The sequence below is a fragment of the Equus caballus genome, chromosome 1 (assembly GCF_041296265.1).
Source record: "Equus caballus isolate H_3958 breed thoroughbred chromosome 1, TB-T2T, whole genome shotgun sequence".
In the NCBI taxonomy this organism is placed as follows: Eukaryota; Metazoa; Chordata; class Mammalia; order Perissodactyla; family Equidae; genus Equus; species Equus caballus.
This window is the reverse complement of record NC_091684.1, coordinates 188,280,887-188,303,891: the sequence shown is the minus strand read 5'-3', so window position 1 is coordinate 188,303,891 and position 23,005 is coordinate 188,280,887. Positions and strand designations below refer to the sequence as shown.

The window sequence follows — 23,005 nt, the reverse complement described above, 5'->3', positions numbered from 1 at the left end:
TTGTTTCTATGATGCTCTCAAAAGAAGACAAGTGTCAAGATACTCTGGTTAGACCCTATTTCCCGGGGGTGGAATTCCTTCTCCTGATTAAATGTCAGCACATTTGTGATTAAGTTCCTTTTCTTCCTCTGCTCCCAAAGAGAAGTGGGTAATCCCTATTTTTGGGTAATCCTTACCCCAGGAGAGACTTGGGTGGTGACCTTAGTCAAGCAGTGTTCTAGAAACTGGGACAAGTTTTTATGTCTCGGTCCTTTGTCATTGGAATAGAAGGCATGCTTTCAATGGGTCTTTTCTTGGTTTAGAATCATAAGCTGCTGACTAGGGGTAATAATGAAAGAGGAAGACACATAACACATAACTTCGTTATGCTTTAAGTGTAACTATGATTGGAGAAAGTGAGTCTTTCTTTAGGTCTGAACTCAGTCAGAGCATCTTTCATTAGAATATGAGGCCCAACTTCCAATTGATCATTTGATGTTTAATTGCCTTGCTCCGTGGGATAATGTCCTATGTATATATTCCTTCAGGAACATTTATGGAGCTTTTCCTCATTACCCTGCTTAAAATAACCACCCTCCCTTTCTCTCTATATCTTTGTCTTTCCCTACTTCTTTTATAGCACTTATTACTTCCTGAAATTATTTTTTCCTTTATCTGTCTCCCATAACTGAACATGTACCCTGTGCGATCAAGGAATTTGTTCTGTCTTGATCACCTGGAACAGAATGGACACTCAATAAATATTTCTTGACAAAGGACATGTGTGGTGAATATATCCTAAAGTGATTTTCTCTCCTTGAGTGTAGACAGAACTTTTGATTTGCCTCTAGCTGGTAGAAAATGGATGAAAGGATTTTTCAGATTTGGTTAAGGTCCCAAATCAGTCAACTTTAAGTTAATTAAAAGCAAGATTAGGGGCTGGCCCCATGGCTGAGTGGTTAAGTTCAGTATGCTCCACTTTGGCAGTCTGGGTTTGTGGGTTCAGATCCTGGGCTCAGACCTACACTGCTCACCGGCAGCCATGCTGTGGTGGTGACCCACATACAAAATGGAGGAAGATTGGCACAGATGTTAGCTCAGGGATACTCTTCCTCAACAACAACAACAACAAAAAGATTATCCTGGATGGATCTGACAGGTGAAATTCTTAAAAATCTCAGTGCATTATTAATGTCACTATTTACTAGCATCCTATTCCGTTACTCCCAACCAGATGTTTATGGACATAAAAGAAAGAACTAGGGTTGTCAGGGTTTCTTCATACAAATATTTACTCTTTTAATTTTAAGATTTAATTTATGATTATTATCAACTTCTTCAAGAAGTTACAGCCTAATTATTGTAGTAAAACATTTGAACAAAACTTAAAGACACTTTCAAAGCTACATATGAACAAATACAAGAGTATAGCACAAACTAAGTTGATGAGGATTGATTGACTGGAGTATAAGGCAGAAATAAAAGTTAAAAGAGGAGGGGCTGGCCCTGCGGCCGAGTGGTTAAGTTTGCGTACCGTGCTTCAGCGGCCCAGGATTTTGCCAGTTCGCATCCTGGGCGCAGACATGGCACTGCTCATCAGGCCATGATAAGGTGGCGTCCCATGTAGCACAACCAGGGGCACTTACAACTAGAATATACAACTATGTACTGGGGGGCTTTGGGAAAAAGAAGCAAAAAAAAGGAAGATTGGCAACAGATGTTAGCTCAGGTGCCAATCTTTAAAAAATAAATAAATAAATAAAAAGTTAAAAGATGACAATTTTAGGGGCAAGCTTGGTGGTGCAGTGGTTATGTTTGCGTGTTCTGCTTCAGTGGCCTGGGGTTCATGGGTTCAGATCCTGGGAGCAGACCTACATACTGCTCACCAAGCTGTGCTGTGGTGGCATTCCACACAGAAGAACTAGAAGGACTTACAACTAGGATGTACAACTATGTACTGGGGCTTTGGGGAGGAAAAAAAAGAGGAAGATTGGCAACAGATGTTAGCTCGGGGCCAATCTTCCTCATCCCCCCCACAAACAAACCCTCAAAAAGACCCCAAGGTGATGGCTTCTGCCAGTAAGGCTTGGATTACATTAAAAAAAAAAAAAGATGACAATTTTACCTTCTTTTCTGAGTCATCTTGCCTCTGAAGAATTATTCCTACTATGACTATTTATAATTTGCTTTCATTTTATATGATTTCATTCAAACCCTTGTCTACAGCTGCTATGCATATGCAGATGACTCCCTAAGTCCTTTGTCTATCCCAGATCTCTTTCCTGAGCCCTGGTCTTACAGATATAACTCTTTACAGGACTCACATCCTTGGGTCTCTTACTCTTATTCTGGTGATACCAGAGAGATCGTCCTATAGCATAAGTCTGCTCATGCTCAAATTCTTTAGCACCTACAAGGCCGTCCATCCATTGTCTGTTCTTTCCTAATGTTCCAGTCTTGACTCTCATTTCTGTATCCTCTACTCCAGCTGCATTCAACTTCTTGCAGATCCTGAATGCACCAGGCAATTTCATCCTCTGTCTTGTGCCAATCCTTGTGCATGGAAATTGCCTCCATGTCTTTCACTACCTTTCATGGCTTCCTCCGTGATGATGTGTAGAAATGATAACATTTTTTTTTGATGTCCCAACTCCCATATTTTCCACAAACATATATGCTAATAGCTGTCACAATAGGTTTCATGTCTGTATTCTGCACTTGAATCTAAGTGCCAATAGAGCAGAAACTGTTTCTAGATATCTCTATGACATCAGCACATACCATCTTACACATGATAAGTGCTCATTAAATATGTGATAAGTGAATGATTGAATAGGAAAGTGTGCCCTTGTCATTGGTATTTTACTTCTGTTAGTTTGAAGAAGTTATCTATGTTTGTTATTTTTAAAAAGTCAAAAACATTTTTTTTTCAACTAAAAAGTAATATATTCTTATTTTGATGATCTGAGAGTAGACTGGTATAGCCATTCCAGAAAAACATCTGAGAATATTTAGTCAAATGAACAGCTGTGTCCCTTGGACTCTAGCAGCCTCTCTCCTGGTTACACATCACAGGGACATTCTCGCATGGGCCCAGGAGGGGACATGTGGTGGAATCTTCGTCACAGTCTTATTTGTGGTAATGAGGAGGCGGAGGCCATTTAGTTGCTCATCACTGGGGAGCAGAGAAGTAGCGTAACATCAATACACATTTCAGGCTATTCTGCAGCATTCAGAAGCAACAGATATATGTCCAGAGATATGAACCTATCTTTAAAAACATAGTGCTGAGTTAAACTGTGGTACTAAGAATGGTATCTACAGAATGATGCTATCTATTTAAATTAAAATACATGCACAGAACAATGCAAGAGTCATAATAATAGTTTCATTTAAAGGATATGCACCAAACATATTATTTTCCTATGAGAGGGAGGGGGATGGGAAAGAGGTAAGTGAATGCAATGGATTAAGTTAGTCAGTAAGTCAAATTAGAGGAATAGGCCAATAATTGTAATGCGTCATGAAGTGAGGATTATGATTGACTCAATATTCTGAACCTGAGGTACCTCTACTCACAAACACAAAAAGAAACTTAGAAAATAGGAAAGTAGTACAAAGGAAAATTTACATTGTTTTTCAAAAGTATAAATGACCTAAATAGAATAATCTGGAATATATAACATAATAAAAATTGACCTAAGTGGAAATGGAAGTCAAGAATATCAGTAACCATAGAAAAACTTAAATTGTCAGAGAATTAACTCTAAAAATGACTCATAAGCACTTTTCTGTAAGTTCTAGCAAATCCTTAGGGAATAAATAATTCACATACTCATTAAATTATGCTGTAGAATAGAAAAATGTAGAAAGTTTCCCAAATCATCCTTACTCACTTTATATAGCACTGATTCCAGTACCTAACAATGATGGAACAGAAAGAAAAATAAACACTGTGGTAAAGACTCCGACCCCATTTTTACATTTGACAGCTCTCAGGCCCTGCCCCTTCCTTTCCCGTCTTGCCTCACATCTGCGCAAGCTGATAAGAAGTCCTGGGCACTCCCTCCCCTGGAGCTGGAGAAGTGAAGCCACGCAAACCCTGGCTTCAGTGCAAGAACCCTGATGCAGGTCTTTCCCCTTAACCACAGTAAAAACCAAAGCCACCTGTGTCTTCATTCAACTCACTTTGGACCAGCTTTGGTGCCTGCCTTGCTCTCCCCGGAAGCCCCTCTATGTGAGTAACACATCTTTTCACGTGCTCTTATTGCACATGTGGCATCATCAGTCTCTTGATATCTGAACCAGTTTTAGGTTGGCGTTGATCCCACCCTTTGCAGGGCAACTACAAAACAGTGGGCATTGTGAGACCTGAGGGTCTTCCTTCTCTTGCTTTTTGGCTTGCTGATTGCCTCTGCTGCTCGCTGGCAAGCATGCGCTGAGCTGCTGCCTCCTGGCTAGCGTGTGTTTTGAGTTGTCTTGCTGTCTGCTGGTAAGCTTGCGTTTTGCTACATTTTGGGTTGTGCTCAGTTGTGATGTGTTTGCTGAGTCCTACTAAACATCTGTTATAGATTTAACGAATCAAATTGGAAGTTTTGATAATAAGCATTTAGGGACAGGAGTATGGGATTTGAGGTCCTCCTCAAAGGGGCCCTGGGTCATGGGTTTTGACCTAGACGGTTTTATGTGTCTCATTTCCAGCCTAAGCCATGGCTGACTCTAGGCTCAGGTGAACAACTCTCACCCTGTGACCACTGGCTGTGTGTCTCAACCTGGCATTGGCCCCCTGGGCCGTATGCTGGCCCATTAGTTGGTTGCTTGTGTGAGGAAGAGTGGTCACTATGTTGCATGCCGAGATCTACATTCCTAAATTCACAGAGCTCACCAGGACTCTTCAATGCCTTAAAATGCCTCTGCTGCTGCTGCCCACACCTCTGTTGCAACACAGATCCTGATTCTCAAGATCATAGAGGACGAACTCCCATGGCAACCTACGGCGTGGCCAGAGGATACCACCACGCTACCGGATAACTGTGAAGCAAACCGAAAAAGACTGAGCTGACTGAGTACCGAACCTTATCAGTGTATCACGTGATCAATTCAAACCCGACTTAATCCCAAGGTGCCTAAACCCCAAAAACCATTCACCATGGGGGAGGCCCCTAACCCTGATGGTACTGATGTGGTACTCTCTGAAGATGAGACTGACAGACAGTATCAGGATGGAGAGGACCCCCTCTCCCCCATAGTGTACGCAGTAACCGAAAACCAAAGCAAAACAAAATAAAACAAAACGACCTCTTCACAGAGTGGGAGGAAACAGGAGCTGTAGCAAGGGTCTGTGACTTGACCTAATTGGAAATTCAAAATTTACTAAAAGAATTTATGCAAAAGAAAGATAAAAAGGGTGCCTGGTGGCTATTGTGTCACTACAATATGGGTTCTAAATTAACTTTAAGATCTGCTGAGATGCACCAATTGGCAAACCTTCATGGTCTAAATTGATACTGGAGTTCGAGTAACAGTTACACCCGGAGATCCTACTAAATTTAAAGAAGGTACCCCCTAACTTTTAGAGTTACCAACCACAAAATAAGGAGAAAGAGTTATGCCTCACCTCGACTGTAAGAAGTATTGCCTTGCATAAATTCCTAAGGGTCGTAGTGCCCAGTGCCCTAAACTATCCCATGGTGGGTGTGGATATTCTGACCCATCAAGTCATGAAATAAAATTAAGCCTTTGGCACCTACAATTGGCTTAATAAAACGGAGCTCCTTGGAGTCCTCTTCCCCCGCCCTCCAGGTTAAACAGTTAATATGGTCCACCATAGATTTAAACGGGGTCTGCAGAAATTAAGACCCACCATAAAAGACCTACTGAAGGAAGAGGTCATTGTTCCTGTCGCCTGATTTTGCTAATGCTAATCCTTATAAAAATGAATGGTGCCTAACAGTGGGTCACAGCAAGCATCTTATTTTAGCAGAATAACAATAGATTATGTAATGGGAAAAAAGATCTCTATCTCACATTCTACACCAAAATAAATTCAGATGAAGTAAAGAGCTCATTATAAAAATGAAATAATAAAAATTCTAGAAGGTCATCTAGGTCAATATTTGGATAGTCTTGCTTTGAGGAAAGACTTTTTTAGAATGACACTAAACCAGAAATCATAAAGGAGAGAAATGCTGGATTTGCACACCTAAATAAAATTTCCTCATAAAATAATAAAAATAAACAGAATTACAGGAAAAAAACCTGGGAACATGTGTATATGACAAAAAATTGATACCTGTGAGTTACAAATCTTCTTTACAAAGTACTTATACATAAATAAAAAAGTAGACAAATGAAGAGAACTCATTAAAGAAAAAATGGAAATAACATTAAGGATATAGTATCTATTTTTACTAATAAAAATGTAAATTAAAGCAACAATGTGACAGTGCTGTTACTGAATCAAATTGCTGAATGCAGAGAATTATGAACAGAGCTTCAGCTTCGGGGCAGGCAGATGGGAACTGTCATATGCTGCTGGTGGCAGGATAAACTCATAGGCCCTCCTTAAAGCCTACGTATGAGTCCAGGTTCTCTAGAGAAACAGAACTAATAGGATGAATATCTATCTATATGCAGAAAGAGCTTTATTATGAAGAACTGGCTCACGAGATTACGGAGGCTGATAAGTTCCAGGATCTGCAGTCAGCAAGCTGGGGACCCAGGAGAGCTGATGGCTGGGTCTAGTCCGAAGGCTGGCGAGCTGGAGACCCAGGAAGAGCTGGTGTTTCAGTTCCAGTCTGAAGGCAGGACAAAGCCAGGTACAGCTCGATGTGTCAGTTCCAGTTCAAAGGCAGTTAGACAGGAGGGATTTTCTCTTATTCTGGGCAGGATCAACTTTTTTGTTCTATTCAGGCCTTCCACTGATGGGATGAGGCCCACCCACATTAAGGAGAGCAATCTCTTTTACTCAGTCTATCAATTTAAATGTTAAGCTCATCCAAAAGTACCCTCACAGAAACACCCATAGTTATGTATGACCAAAGATCTGGGCACCCTGTGGCCCAGTCAAGTTGACATGTAAAATTGACCATATATATATATAAAATATGCTAAAAGTGTGTGCAGTTTGAACCACAAAATCTATTTGTAAAATTTATTCTAAGGAAATTATTAACAGTAAAGGCAAAAATTTAGTTCAAAAGTATTTGCAATATGATACAATTTTTATTTAAAAAACACATAGGAAAATATCCAGAAGTATATATACCTCACCTGTTAATATTATTCTTCTCTGTTTGATAGAATTAAAGGTGATTTTCTTTTCTTTTTTGCTTATATGTATTTTCTGATTATTATTAAACAAATATGAACTAGATGTGTAATAAAATATTTTTTAAAAATAGGTAAGGGCCAGCCTGGTGGTACAGCAGTTAAGTTTGCACGTTCTGCTTTGGCGGCCTGGGGTTCACTGGTTTGGATCCCAGGTGCAGACATGACATGGCTTGACAAGCCATGCTGTGGCAGGTGTCCCGATATGGAGGAAGATGGGCACGGATGTTAGCTCAGGGCCAGTCTTCCTCAGCAAAAAGAGGAGAATTGGCAGCAGAGGTTAGCTCAGGGCTGATCTTCCTCAAAAAAAAGAAAAATAAAAAATAAAAAATAGATGAACTCTCACATTTTGATGCATTTTTCTACTCTGTATCTATATCTACCCAACAAATTAAGTACACTGCTTTGTTCCTCTTAATATTTTAATTATACGTTAGACTTTGCCATGGCATTTAAATGATTTGAAAGCATTGTTTTAAATGTCTGCATGAAGCTTCATTGTTTGTATAAACCATCCTTCATTTAATCATATTCTATTGTTAAACAATGGGAGTATTTATAATAGGGAAAAATTGGAACCACTGCGTTGTATATATATTTTGAGCCATAGTTGTGAATATCTTCTTAGGACAGATCTCTGAAAGTGGAATTACTTAATCAAATTTAATTTTAAGCTTTTGATATGTGTTACGAAATTGTCTCCTAGCTCAGCTCCAACTTAGGCTTTCTGCCTAACTGTTATTGTCCCCATCTTAGAGATGAGGAGAGTAAGGCATAGTGATTAAGTGTTTTGTCTGATGCCACAGACTCTGGCATCACCCTGTCTGGATCTAATCCCAGCCCCACGAATTGAGAAGCGGATGACTTCCCATTGTCCTGGGATCTCAGAATGGGTGGACAACATGAAAGAGCCACATTCAGGAGCAGCTGGATACATGATAACAATAATAATGGCGTATTCCTCCATAGATTGAAGGGCGTCACCTCGTTGAATTTAACGTGCCTCAAAGATCTGCGTCTCCATCCAGTTCGATAGATCCCTGTGCTAAAACAAAGAGAGGTTGCCATCGTTGGGCTGTATTTTCTTATGTTTTTACTCATTGAACATTTGAAGGAAGCTATGAATATTTACGCCCCTCAGAGTCAGTCCTACACCAATGGATCCCCAGGTCCTCCTTACTCTCACTTGTTCAAGATTTGAAATTTAAAATGGTATTTGTAGTTCATTTTGTGACTTTAATGTGTGATTTGCACTGACAATTTGTCTCCATTAGAGAAGGGGATGTGTTTGCCTGTGTGCTCACCACAGAGGATTACCAGATGAACAAGCGTTACCATTGCATCGTATCTGCCACAGGTGTGTATATTTTCAGTAAGGAGTTGACATCCACTTTATTGTTGCTTTCCAGCCTTCTTATTCTGTCTCTACCAGCAGCCAATATTAAGAATTTTGTATGTATTTTTCTGGCTCACTTTTCATATTTCTATTGTGAAAATAAATATACATTTTAAACAAATAGCATATATACATATATATCTTTGAGATATATAGCATTTTATGTATGTTTTTAAAAATTAAATCAGAGCCAAAGCAACAGCAACATGTTTTATTAAATGCAGAATATGTATTGAGATGTACCCGTATTTCTAATGTATCTTGTTTACTCATTTTGGCAACTGTCTATTATTTATTAAATAAATCTACCCTAACTTATTTATTTATTACCATAGTGAACATTTAGGGGTTTTCTACTTTTTTCCATTATTACCGAAATATACTGTATATGTAGCAGTTCTCAAACTTAGTGGTCTCAAGATCCCTTTCCATTCAAATAATATTCAGAGCCCCAAAGAGCTTTCATTTGTGTCTTGTTATATCTGCTAATATTTACTGTATTAAACTGATAAATTAAAAAATATATTTAGCTATTTAATTTTCTTAAAAGTAACAATAATAAACTAATTATACGCTAACAGAAATAATACATTTTTTTATGAAAAGTGGCTAGATTGCGTTTGGAATTTGTAAGGATTTCTTTCGTGGTCTTGGCAAGGCTTGGCAAACTGCAGCCTGTGGGCAAAATCGTGCTCAATGGATGTTTTGGGACATCCTATAAGCTAAGAATAGTATTTACACTTTTAAATGGTTGAAAAAATCAAAAGAAGAAGAATATTTCATGACACGTAATAATGACATGGAATGTCATGATGATGACAAATGTCAGTGTCCGTGAAGAAAGTTTGATTGGAACACAGCCACGCTCACTCATCACGTGATGTCCACGGCTGCTTTAGCGCTGCAAGGTCAGAGGTGAGGAGTTTGTGAAATGAGGGCTACATATTAAGACTATCCAAATCTTCTACATCCTTGCTTCTTTTCTGACCTGCTTCATCTCTCGGTTTTGGAGAGAGATGTATTAAAGTACCCCATTCTAATTGTGGATTTATCAGTTTTCTCAATTCTGTTAGTTTTACTTTCCATATATTGAGGCCAAGTTATTTTGTGCTAGCAAGTTCATGCTTGTTGTATTTATATCACTTGATGTTTGATGTTTCTTTTATCACGAAATTTCATGGTGTCACTTTTTATCCTTGTGAGGGATTTTTAAAATTCAATTTTATCTAGTATTAATATTATTACAACTTTTGTTAGTACTCTCCATTGTATTTGTTAATCCTTTTATTTTCAATATTTTTGTACCTTTTGTTTGTTTGAATTAATTATATCTCTTTTACGGAGTATATAGCTAAATTGTAAAATTCATGCTAATATTCTCTCTCTTTTTTTTAAAGATTGGCTCTGAGCTAACATCTGTTGCCAATCTTTTTTTTTCTTCTTCTCCCTAAAGCACCCCACTACATAACTGTATATTCTAGTTGTGGGTCCTTCTAGTTGTGGCTTGTGGGATGCCTCCTCAGCATGGCCTGATGAGCGGTGCCATGTCCGCGCCCAGGATCTGAACCGGTAAAACCCTGGGCCACCGGAGCAAAGCGAGCGAACTTAAGGACTCGGCCATGGGGCTGGCCCCTTATCTGTCTTTTAATAGATAAATTTAAAGCACTTACATTATTGCAATTACTAAAATACTTGGACTTATTTGCTCTTTTTTTTTTTAAAGATTTTACTTTTTCGTTTTTCTCCCCAAAGCCCCCCGGTACATAGTTGTATATTCTTAGTTGTGGGTCCTTCTAGTTGTGGCATGTGGGACACTGCCTCAGCATGGCTTGATGAGCAGTGCCATGTCCGTGTCCAGGATTCGAACCTGAGAAACACCGGGCTGCCACAGCAGAGCACGGGAACTTAACCACTCGGCCACAGAGCCAGCCCTTGGACTTATTTATTCTAATTTATTTTGTGTTTTCTATCCATCATGTTACTTATTTGACTTGTTCTTACCCTCTTCATTTCTTCATTCGTTTTAAATGAATAGAGAGTTCTCTATTGTATTCTTCCTCCTCAGCGTTTGAAAATTATACATTATATTCCTATTTTGTTGACAGCTTCTCTCAAAATTTTAATACATATATATTTAAATTAACAAAACATAATTTACATCTTTGTTTCTTGAACAAGATGATGACCTTGGATTGCTTTAACACTAATCTTCCATATTCTGGGTTCTTTATCTATTTATCTCTTTTTTTGCACACCATTCTCCTTGCATCTTATGTTTACCTTCTTGGTTCAGTTTTCTTTCTGTGGTACTTACTTTAACAGTTCTAGCTGATGGTGTCGTGAATAATAAACTCAGCATTTGGCCAGGAATGTCTTCTTTTCACTCTAACTTTTGCACTGTAGTTTACATAGTCAGAATTCTAGGTTGATTTTCATTCCTTTGTTCATAATTTTATTTCTGGATGTTTATAAAATCTTTCTCCTCAGTTTTCATGATTTCTGGTGTCCCTATAATTTATTATTTAAATGTTTTCAAATTAACATTTTGTTGTCCTGCTCAGGACTTGTACATCTTCAATTCACCCTTTATCAAGTCTTAAAAATTGGCAGTCATTACCTCTTTGAATATTGCCTTTCTCCCATTCTTTTTACTTTCATTCTTGAATTCCTCTTAGATATATGCTTGAACTTTTCATTTTAGCATCTATTTCTCCTGATTGCTTATTTATATTTTCTATTTCTGTAGCTCATCCTCAGTGATTTATTCGCATCTAGATTCCATTTGACCATTTTTCTCTTCACTCATATCTAACTTATTTTCAAAACTATCCATCCCTTTTTCTTTTTTTAGTTTAGGTAAATTCTTTTTTAAAACAGTTTCATTGAGATATAATTCACATACCATAAATTTTAAAGTACGTGATTTAGTGATTTTTAGTGTACTCATAGAATCGTACAACCATCATCACTATCTAATTTTAGGGCATTTCATTACATGGAAAAGAAACCTGGTGCCCATTCCAGTCACTCTCTATATCCTCCTCCCCTCCTCCAGCAACCACTAATTCACTTTTTATCTCTATGGATTTGCCTATGCTGGGCATTTCATATAAATGGAGTCATGCGATATATGGTCTTTTGTGATTGGCTTCTTTCATTTAGTATAATGTTTTCAAGGTTCATCCATGGTGTAGCCTGTATCAGTACTACATTCCTTTTTATTGCCAAATAATATTCCACTGTGTGGGTATACCACATTTTCTTTATCCATTCATCACTTGATGGATTGCTTTCACTTTTTGGCTATCTTGAACAATGCTACTATAAACATTAGGGTACAAGTTTTTGTGTGGATATATGTTTGCATCTCTCTTGGGTATGTACCTTGCAGTGGAACTGCTTGGTTATGGTGCAAATCTGTGTTCAGTATTTTGAGAAACTGCCCAACTGTTCTCCACAGTGGCTGCACCATTTTAAATTCATACCAGCAACATGTGAGGTTTCCAATTTCTCAACACTCAGTACTTATTCCTAGTGTCGTTTGCTTATAGCCATCCTAGTGTGTGTGAAGTGGTATCTCGTTGTGGTTTCGATTTCATTTTCCCAGTGATTAAAGACATTGAGCATCATTTCAGGTGCTAATTGTCCATCTGTATGTGTTCCTTGGAGCAGTGTCTAATCAAATCATTTGCTTGTTTTTAATTGTATAATTTATCTTCTTACTTTTGAGTTGTGAGTTCTTTATATATTCTGGATAAAAAAAATCCTTATTAGATTTATGATTTGAAAATCTTTCTCCAGTTCTGTGGGTTATCTTTTCACTTTTTTGATGGTATCCTTTGAAGCACGAAAGTTTTTAATATTCATGAAATCCGATGTATCTGGTTTTTCATTTGTCACTTGTGCTATTTGTGTCATATCTAAGCAATCATTGCCTAAACCAAGGTCATAAAGATTTTAATCCTATGTTTTCTTCTAAAGTTTAATAGCTTTATTTCTTACACTTAGGTATGATCCATGTTTAGTTAATTTTTGTATATAATGTGAGGTAGGAGTCCAACTTCATTCTTTTGCATGTGGATACCTTTATTAGTTCATATCTTGTTTAAATATGTATAAATATGGGTCATGCTTATATTGATCTAGCGTTTATGTGTACTTGAGATGGGAGATGTAGTTTTCCATGTCATCTCAATTGCTACTGTGACTCAAAGAAAATTCTGAAAACATTTTCTAACGTCGAGAGAATTTATGCAAAAATCGCAGACCTGAGCCGTGTGCTAGCACTGAGTAGAGTCGTCTCAGTTTTCCCAAGCCCATTCACTAGACTGCTGTTTACTAAATGGATGAATGGTTCTACACCTAAAATAAATAATAAATAATAAAAAAGACTATCATTTCTGTGGTCTTTACAAATATTAGCTTTTGTGACTTTAAAACTTGGATCTTATTAAAAGAACTCCTTCTTCTAAATCAACTCCTTACCTGTGCAGAATGAGAACTGATATTTATAAGGATAATCCCTTTATTGTACATGTAACTATTATTTTCCAAATCTTTTCCCCCATTTTTATTGACATATAATTGACACATAGCACTGCATAAATTTAAGGTATAGAGCATAATGATTTGACTTACCTATATTGTGAAATGAATACCACAATAAGTTTAGTTAACATCCATCATCTCATATAGATACCAATATTTTCTAAAACTTAAAGGAAGATTTTTAAAAAAATTTTAATTGCATTTTACATTGGGAAGAGATCTTAGGACTTATCAGGCCTGATGCCACTATTTCTCAGATCAGGCCGCTGAGGTGAAGAGTGCTGAAGCGACTTGTTCAAGGACATATAAGTAGTCAGTAAGAGACCCCAGAGTTGAATGCAAATGTGCTGACTTCTTTTAGGATCAGTACTTTCCCCCAGTCACATCACATTGCTCTTCAGAAAATGAGACTGAATAATACAAACTTGGAGGACACCTGTTGGGTTATGCCCCTAGGGAATGCTCCCACGTCTGTGCTGGAAATGAATTCCAAAGCAGTACAAAGACTAGCATAAAAATGATCAATACTGGATCCCATAAGTGATGAAAATCATAAATGAATACTTAAGATATTTTATTTTAACTGAATATTCCTCCCTTACTATTTATACTTGAGTTTGTTCTTAAAATTGTTTTTCACAGACCTACAAGTAAAAAGCTGCATAGGTAGATGTCTATATCTTAACATTCCCCCGTTCTTGGGGTCCACCATGGAAAAAGTTTAGGTTGAGTATCCACCTTTCTTGCAGTTAAATAGCACCTTCTTAAGACACAGTTTAGAATGAATGGGGTCACTTTCTATTGAGGATTTGTTTAGCTTACGATTAAGAAAATCTAAAAGAAACCATTAGTAAAATTTTGTAGGTGAGAGATGGATGAACTGTGTAGGGGTAGAAGGATCCAGAAAACTAGCAATCTAAAATAGCAGTGTGTTTTTATAGCTTTATTGTTCAAAAGTGGTTTTATTTTTGTGTTTTTAATTTAATGGGCACATATAATGAGAAACTAATTAGTAACATATCAGAAACTAATTAGTAACATATCAGCAAAAGAAAGTTTCAATTTTGTAAGAGAAATTAAAAGAAGGAATGTCTCCTTGCATTACTACAAACATTTCTTTCTGCTTAATTGCATTACATGGTGATGGTTTTAAATTGCAAGAAACAAAAGGAAAATATATTTGTGCAGTCCTGAGAATAATTGTTTTAGTTATTTTTGCTTTTTTATCCAGAATTAATAAACCATCCATATTTTTTTAAAAATAAAAAGTTAGGAAATGTACCCTATACCTCTTCACATGAAGTAAGAACCATAATAACTTACCTTTGTTTTATAGATTTTTTTCCCAAGGAACTTAACTGCACTGGTCTTCATGACATCTTTAGGCAAAGAGAATCAGTAATCTACAGGGGAAAAGTAGAAATAGCAGGTCAAATTTGGTGTCTTCTTAAAGGCTTTTAAACAGTAAGTGAAGTAGGTTTTCTGCACTTTATCCTGTTTGTTTATGGAACGACTGGTCTAGAATTAAGATAATACTTCTTGACTTTTTATTCATTCACTCATTTATTCTTTCGTTTCAAAGTTATTAAGTGCCAACCAGGTATTGAACTACGTGTTGACAGGCATTGGGCAAAGCATTGGTGACACAAAGATAAAAGAGAAAACATTTCTGCCCTCAAATTATTCACGGTCTAATGGAGAACAAAGAAGATGGACGATTGTAGTGTAACATATGAAAAGTAAAATTCAGAGAATTTGGGGAACACCAAGAGGGGATCATGTCCAGTCTGGAGGACTCAAGAACATGGGAGACCCCTTGCTGCAGAGTCTAACTTACTGCAGTGTCTACCAGTTCCAAGCTGTTTCTCAAGACCCTCTAGAGACATTACCTAGAAGGAATTATAAGTCCCAAGCATCACAATGTTCTCATTCCATGATCTGTTTTTGCAGAAGTATTTTACTCATGGGTAAGATGCAAAGCGGAAGAGAAGAACACGGACCTTGGAGTAATCACTCCTAGGTCCAAATCATGGCTTACCCACTTAGTGGCATTGCAACTTTGGAAAAATGACTACATGTTCCTGGACCCCAGCTTTCTAATTTGTAAAATGACAGTAATAATGAGGTAATTTGTAGGTTTACATGAGGCAACATTTAATGTGCTGATACAGTTCCTTCCTGGCATTTAACAAATGTTTTAAATCCATGAATATTCATTAACATTCGTTACCTTTTGAAGTTATTACCATAGCTAAAATTATTAATAGTAAAATTCAAAAACTTTCAACAGTTTTCAAATAATTTAATCTTATGGAGCAGTGTTTTAAAGTGGATACAACATCCAGGACGGCAAAGGGATTTCTCAAGTTACAAATAGCCTTTATTCTGAACATGTATATGTAAAGCCATTATTTGGATCTTATAATCACATTGTCACACATAAACAATGTTACTAATCCACGGAACCATCATCAAACACGTATTGAATATATGTTTTTGTGTTGGTGTTTCAGGTTAGAATGCAAAATCCTATTTAACCCACAATGTAAGTGAAAGGCAAGAAATTCCTTCCATTTGCTCCTTCACACATTGCAGCTTAAATCTCTTGATGCAGCTGAGTTAACGGCCAGTTTCACCACTTGCACCCACTTCTGCGAGAGTATTAACATTGTGGTTAATGAGTGTGGTTTTTGCACGGGTGTAACACAGACAATGAAATATACACAAACATGTCTACATTGTGCAGTTTCACTATACATAATATTTTATTAGTCTTTACATTGGTTCTTTATAATGACTTGGTAATTCGTGTTGTGCATTATCAAAAATTTATGAAATGCTCTGAGAGTTCTCACCAAAGCCTTAAACAATTTTATTCATTCATTCAATAAACATACCTATTATGCTCTAGCTCTGTGCTAGGTGTTAGTTATAACTAATAAATAAAGGCATTTTCCAGCTCTGCAATTTCTGTAAAATTCCAAAAGAAAATACACCGCCACAGCATCATGTGCTATTCAGTGACGGACAAAACACCAGCTCTGCTTGACTGAAGTTCACAGCCCACAAGCTCGCATGTGGTATGGTGATAATCCTTTATCGTACAGAGGGGTATGTGTGTTTGTAGCATTATATGCAATGTGTAGATTAATATAGTGTAAGTGGTTATTATAGCTTAAATTTGATTCATTAATCATTTTTTTTTTAACAAAAATGTTTTACTAGTCTTCCTTCAAGCTTTTGGATAAGTTCAATTTAAAAATCTTGAAATTACAATCTATTACTTTAACTATTGGCATTTGCATTCCTGTGTATTAGTATTTTCTCAATACTATGCAGCCAGGAAAACATCACAGAAATAAATTAGATGCTGAAGTTGATATAAAGGTGCAGCTGTTATTAACTGCTCCTATTTTCACATTTTTGTGTTCAACTGAATACACCTAGCATTCTCACTGATTGAATCTGTAATAAGTAACATTTTTTAACTTGAGCTTATTAAAATACATCTATACTAATTAATTTTTGGATGTATTTTTAAACGTTGGGATTACTTGTAGGTGTTAAAAGGTTTTTTCCTGAAAGTCTTCTGAAAACCTGAACCAAGGAGATAGAACAAAAACAAATTATTTTTATTGTCATTGTCATCAATAACAAGAAACACAACAATAAGGAAAATACTTGGGAAGTAGACACCTATAAGATCCTATAGGAAAGCCATAAGGTCAAAAAGAGTGGAGATTGTTTCTGCTTACTAAATGGAAAAGTTTTGAAGGAAAAGCAATGTATCAATTCAAACCTTTGTGACAGATATTACTTGAGACAATTTATAAATTATCCAAATTATATTTCTCCCAAATCTCTACTAAATGCTAAGAAGTAAAAAAAAATTATAGAATTATTCATTAATATTTACCGTAGACATTACATTAGTTTTAGGTCAATTTTATGATATGATTTATTTGTTTAGTTAAATATATACTGAGAGATACAGATACAGATATATTGAGGCCCTTTGTATAATTGTCATATATATATATCCATTGTATATTACTTTTATGTCCGTTTTATATGACTGGAAGTCAAATTTTACCACGAAAATGAGCATATAGTAGTATTTTTGTTATTTTCATCATTATGAATTTTTTGTTATCACTATGATTTATTAAATGACATCTCCTCCCATTGCGGCGTTATTCTTTTGGAAACACGTAACCTCCTTCAGGGCAACCTGCCTTGCGTTGTGATTTCCAGGCAAAAAATGTAATGAAAATGTGGGACCCTCCTGAAAAGTGTTTGTAATGAAAGTAGGAAATGATTTTCTTGAAATATTAGTAGTTAAGAAAAGATTAAAATTAAATAAGAAATGGTTTTTGAAAACATCGAACGCTGACATTGGAGACAAAATAATTAGCCAGCTTGTTCCACGAGAGTCATTGTTGCAGTAGCAGAGAAAAGTTACACGGAGACTCTTGCGTGAGAAAGGCCTACCTCTCTCCATCGCTCTTTCTTATAAGGCGCTGAACATTAGGTTAGACGGTTGAAAATGACAAACATTTCTCATCAGAAAAGCAGGTGAGCCTAGAGACCTGTCATAGGTACCCCAAACCATGGCTGAGCTCACAATCCTGCCTGGCACTCAGGGGCTACAGCTGACGGGCGGTGTCCCTTTGAACAGGGCTTGGGGTCACGTACCTCAGGTTCCACCACTGTCAGAACAGTTGCTGAGGCACTGACTCCTGGCCTGCCCCACTTGTCTACCTTTCCTGTGGCATTGTGTTTGTGACCTCTGTGGGCGATGCACGGAGGGGCATATTCCGACTGAATATGCTGCAATGAGGCTACTGCTAAGGGGAGGGGATGACCCCGAAGGCGGTAGCTCTGAAATCTCGAGGCAAGTCTCAAAACTTTCTCACCAGAACAGTCTTATGTTTATCCTCTATGGGAGCAATAATAAACTTTACTTTCCTTCTGTCAAGTTGCCTTATCTATAGTGACATCACATTTACGCTTCTAATAATAAGAATGTCACTGATGGCCTCATACATTTTGCTGGAAAGAGACTTCCTCTTCCATTCTTTCTGTATCTATGAGAAGTGCCCCAGCGGAAAGCCGCAATCCATGGGTCATGTGTATGCATTTGGCATGTTTTATGGGGTATACATTGCACTTCCCTGAACTGCAAACTCAAAACATGCCACTGAGAAAACTTGCTAGGCTCCATCCAAAGAGAGAAGTCCAGATCAGCTAGGTGGCTTTCTACAGAGCATAAATGGACACATGAAACGTTGGAATCTTTTCCTGACTGACTACAGGCACTTCCAGGCTCAATAAAACATCTGGGCTATGTTAGTTGGAAAGCTATTCTTAATCAACTCATTTTTCTTCAGCAGCTCTCTGGGTGGCCAGAGGGTAGAGAGGAGAGGGAGAGAAGAGAAAGAAATATGTTATCACAAAGGGGCTGCAAAGTTTATCAGAGCCATATTTCTCTAATTTTCATTGGACATATTCTTCTAAAATTAGAAGCCACTCCTCTTATGTAAAACTGAAAAAAGAAAAACTCCGAAAAGGACATGCCGGGGAATGCTTGCCTTAAATGAAACTTGGGTGTGAAAGGTTTTTCACAGATGTCTGCAAGATCCAGACAGATAATGTAAATGCACGAAGTTGACCAGGTGAGGACTGCAGTGAACTGAAGAGCAGAGCACAGGTCCCATCTGAAAGTGGCAGCGGTTACCGCATTCCAGGTGACAGTTGGCAGGTGGACCTGCAGGCCAAGTGTTTCCAGATTTGCTGATTTTTCAAAGAAATGAAAATTTTTTGTTCCTGTGAAAACAACTGATTTTAAAGACAGGGTAAGTACATTTAACACTGTGTAGACGAAACAAAAATGTCTATGGGCCATCAACTTATCCCCTCTGAGTTATCACGAGAAATGTCAAATATCGCTGTGGGTATCAGTAAGGATGCTTTGAGCTGCAAACCCAATGAATGCAAGGATATCAATAGTTCACTTGGCTGTCCCGGGGTTGATGCAGTGCCTCAATGACTCTACTCTACTCTACTCTAGAAGTAGAGGTCAGGCTCTTTCCATCCTCTGTTCTCCCATTCTCAGCATTTAGCTTTTTATCCTGAGGCTTGTTGTTTCATGGCTGACACATCCCCTGACATCTCTTCTTCACACATCCACATCAGGAAAGGTGAGAAAAGAGCTTTCTCACCATGCCCCTCTCCCTTGATCAAGGAGGAAGGGTTTTTTCCCCATAACACCTCACCTCACTTAGCTCTCGTCTCATAGACCAGCACTGGATCAAATGCAAGAGAGGCTGGGAAAGTGAAAAGTTGGTCTTTTCAACCTTAAAACAGGAGGTGGGCAAGATGAAAGAGGCTTGATGATGGATGCTGGGAGGACAACCAGGGTGGTGTCTGTTGTATCATCCAAATCATTATAAATCTGCATTTCTTTCAGTTATACTTTCATAGCTGAGTTAGGACTCATACACTGCTTGATATCAACATATTTGTCCTTCAGAAAGAGGGAGATAATATCACTGCTGAGGAAGTCACAACTGCAAGATTCTAGAAATTCTTGATGGAAAAGGTCATGGTAGCCTTGCTGATGTCATTTTATTAGAGTAGACTTTGAATTAATTTGGAGGTGGAGTCATTTCAAAAGACTTAGGGCAATTATCAATTTTATCTTCAAAAACTAAGTGGATGTTCTGAGAATGGCACTTCAGCTCTGTGGGTTTTGTTCACCAAAAACCCTGACCCTGGTCTAACCATTAGAAAAACATCAGACAAACCCAAATTAGGGACATTCAGAAAAAGAGAAAAACCTGACGAGCTGTCCTTAAAACTCTCAAGGTCAGCAAGGACAAGGAAATTCTGAGAAACTGTCACAGCTGAGAGGAGCCTAAGGTGACATGATGAGTAGCTGCAATGTGGTACCCTGGATGTGATCCTGGAAAATAAAAAGGTTATTGGGGGAAAACTGGTAAAATCTGAATAAATTATCAAATTTAGTTAATTGCAACATATCAACATAGTTTCTTAGATTCAAAAAATGTACTTTGGGAATGGAAGATATTAACAATAGGGTAAACTGGTTAAGGGACGTATGGAAATTCTCTGTACGTCTTTGAAATCTTTCTGTAAATTCTGTAGGAAAAAAAAAAACAGTCTGGTTTCCCCTCCAATTTCCCAATAAAGCTCAGTTGTCAACATCTCTGTAATGCAAGAGTTTGGCACCAGCTTCATTCTGCAGGAAAACTTTTGACCAATCCATGTTTACGTTTTAGGTCATGTTTATTAGTAACCAGCATTTTAGGGCAGCGACTTCTCTTATCTGTCTAGATTATTTCATTTTAAGAAGCTTTATTGATATTTCTCTTTGCTATGTCTCCCTCTGTTTTGAATTCCCATAAATCCCTTTAGCTGCTCTCTTACTTTCAAGCCCAGGTAACAATGACGAATTCTAACTGGTTTGCCTCTTCTTCCCTGGGCCTCAGCCTCGTTCCTCTTGCTCTCCTGATTTGCTTATACCCCTGATAGGATTGAAATGATGGTCCAGAGAGACAAACCTTTGTCTGCGGCCAGTGTATTTGGAAATTTATTTGAACAAAGTGACTTTGGATTCTTGCCTGGAATTCTTAGCTTCCTCTCTCTAGCGTCCAAGAAAACAACAGATGCTGAAGGAGACAGACATTGTGAATTTGGAGCGCAATAAACAAGGCAACATCAAGATAGAATGACGTGATAATCTGCGGGAAAACAGAGTCAAGTACCAAATCAAAGAAGAGGCCCTAGGTAGAGAGGTAAACACAGAATCTAAGTATTCTGAAGGACTTCAAGTTTTAAAAATCTCATTTCTCCTTTGCCAGTTTACCTCATCATTTTCTCTGTCTCAGAGGAACATTTCTTATTTCCATTTTACAGGCATAAGTGGATGTCATTGAAATGTGTGGGTAGACAGAGATCGCAAGTATAATTAATAGAAATTACTCCTCTAGGCTTCTGAGCCTTACATTTTCTTTTAAAAGATAGTTCCCAATCTTCTATAAATAGAATAGACTTCACTTACATCAAATAGAGGTAAAGGTTTTTGATTTTTTAATCACTATAATCAGATCCAACAAATGTATTTTTTTCTCTGTCATGCACAGACAACAGCGAATGTGTGTTTAGAACGTACATTTTCTAAGTTTCCCAAACTGACAAAAATTCCAGTTCCATTGCTGTCTTCTTTCTGGATGAGTGGAGAGAATGCTACTGCCTTCTCAGAGACCATGTTTTCAGTGTGCTCACCCCCTTCTCTGTAGATACAGCTCCTGTTGAAGAAATAAGATCCTCTTCAGGAGAAAGTAGCCTTTCTCACATGTTTGTGCATATGGGGAGACCAGGATACTTTATACTCCATTGATTTCTTTTTGAGTGAACCTTGGGTTGTAATTTTTTGAGCCTACAAAGAAGAAAAGGGCTTTCAACAGAGTGAATATCTCTTAGGCAAGTGTGTGAGTTATTGATGGTAGGAAACATTGTGTGCCGTTCGGCACCCAACTACACATGTATACAAGCATACATCGTATGAATAGTTCTCTACAGCTATAGGACATTTGCCTGCTGACCTGAGACACTGAAATGTCTTGATTCTCTGTGTACTTCCCATGTCATTTAGCTGGAGCTTGGAAATTTCTCATCTTTTTGACTATGAATGTCCCCTTTTCAACATGCAGTGTTGTTTCATATTAGCAGGGAAACTAGTGGTCTTACAGCCTGTTGTAAAGAGCATAGAATGATAAAAAGTTTGAGAAGTCAGTTTAGCAATATATTTTGAAAGCCTTAAAAATATATGCTTTTTGACTTAGCAACTTCACATGTAGGAATTTATCCTAAAAAACTTTAAGGATGTATGTAATATTTAGCTATGGCAAGAATGTTTGCAACAGCATCATTTAGAATAGTGAAATACTAGAACAACGTAAATCTTCAGTAACAGGGGAATGTTTAGATAGAGTACAGAATAGAACAAAATACTAGTAAATATTTTGCAATGATTTATAAACTGGACATTTGTTCACATAAAAATGTATTTTTATTTTTTCATATATTTATTTTTTTATATTATTTTTATAATGTATTAACTATAAATGCAGACAAAATAGCCATATAGTATAATGCATATAAATTTGACTTGATTTGGTCTGAATAAGACAATGAAATGATAGGAAATTTCAGTAGTTATTCTTTCAGTATAACTGATTGAAAAATGCAGTAGCGCTGTTAAGTGAATATGTTCTTTATCACTTGCAGTGGCTTTAGAAAGATGGTGGTTCATATTTGCAGGTGAGGTGATTTATTAATTCTGTTACCTGGGCTTGGATTCCATTCAAGGGCTCCTTGCAATAATTCAGTGGTCCCTCTAGAGGGCTGAAGTTCTCAGGCTGTGAACCATTAATTTATTTTAGAACTTTCTGTATGTTCTTATTTCAAGTATCTTGGCTTAATTAATTCACACATGTCTCCTAGCTAGAAATTCATTTCTAGCATTAAGTCTCATTTTCTTACGTAGGTGGGCAGGAACCATTGTTCTGCGGGCCCTGAAATAGCTGATTCTTCTTACTTAGACGCTTTGTCCCCCGCCCCCCACCCTGCAGACATGGCCTTTAAAATGTAAAGAATCCTTCGAAGCCCAGTTCAGACTCTGTCTTCTCCATAAAGTCTTCCCTGATCACACATTTCCTGAAGCTTATT

General features: G+C 37.4%; 2 long non-coding RNA genes across 2 annotated transcripts; one reads left to right on the top strand and one right to left on the bottom strand.

The window, feature by feature from the left end:
* The first annotated feature begins 4,036 nt into the window (after window positions 1-4,036).
* LOC138925184 (uncharacterized) lies at window positions 4,037-17,438 on the top strand. Its single transcript, XR_011441066.1, has 5 exons — window positions 4,037-4,216; window positions 4,858-5,101; window positions 6,616-6,797; window positions 8,583-8,665; window positions 14,835-17,438. It is a non-coding gene; the product is annotated as an uncharacterized lncRNA (long non-coding RNA).
* On the bottom strand, window positions 7,721-21,582 carry LOC138925185 (uncharacterized). Its single transcript, XR_011441067.1, has 3 exons — window positions 18,844-21,582; window positions 14,576-14,655; window positions 7,721-8,353 (listed from the first exon to the last, which is right to left on the bottom strand). It is a non-coding gene; the product is annotated as an uncharacterized lncRNA (long non-coding RNA).
* Window positions 21,583-23,005: the final 1,423 nt, after the last annotated feature.